We start from the raw sequence: 839 nt of genomic DNA, 5'->3' as shown, positions 1-839 counted from the left end.
TTTAACTACATCTTCTCTATCAAAAGATTGTTTGGGAGTGATTTTGAGAATTGATTTTTTGACCGTTAGGAGAAAAGTAGGGTCCACCTATGAGAGAAGAAGTCAAATATGATGGCTGGAATAGTGAAATAACGGTCAAAAATCGCTCCCAAACAAGCTGCAAATATTGTCACCGTTTGGTCATCATTAATTTTCATTCCATAACATTTTATTTTTCTCTTTTCTATTTTCAACCACACAATCTTCCATAAAATAATATATACGTAAATCGAAAAAATTTCCTTCTTTTTCAACCACTCATTTTTCAAAGAAATACTATTTCACTGATTTTCATTACCACAAAATGGGGCCAAACGGGGGCATTATTCTAGAATACATTATTTAAAAAAAAAATGAGGCTCAAACATGTCCTATATTTTTTTAATTTAAATGAAATCTAAGTGCCTGTTTGAGTCCCATTAGACCAAAATACATTTTGAAATAATATTTTGTTAGAGAAAAATGTATTTTGATAAAAATAATAATCAAACGGAGCCAGTAAACTCATTACATAGGCAATGGCTGATTTTATAAACGTCTAGGCGTGAAAAGAGCAAATCAAGTTGTTCACTGGTTCAAATCTTTTTGCAAATAAATTTGGGAATTTATGGTGAAAACTAGATGGAATAAGCATATTTTAGTAAAAAAGTGAGTGGATTATCCCGCTTTAGTTTCTTAATGAACAATAAAGTGCATTGAAATTGTAGTTATAGAATGAACAATTTAAAGAACAAATCCTAACACACAATTTTTAAAAAACAGACATTGGAGTTCAATTTTAGATCATATTGTCATGTAAG

The sequence above is a fragment of the Olea europaea genome, unplaced genomic scaffold, assembly GCF_002742605.1.
Source record: "Olea europaea var. sylvestris unplaced genomic scaffold, O_europaea_v1 scaffold2966, whole genome shotgun sequence".
In the NCBI taxonomy this organism is placed as follows: Eukaryota; Viridiplantae; Streptophyta; class Magnoliopsida; order Lamiales; family Oleaceae; genus Olea; species Olea europaea.
The sequence above is the reverse complement of the archived record's forward strand: the minus strand, read 5'-3'. Positions refer to the sequence as shown.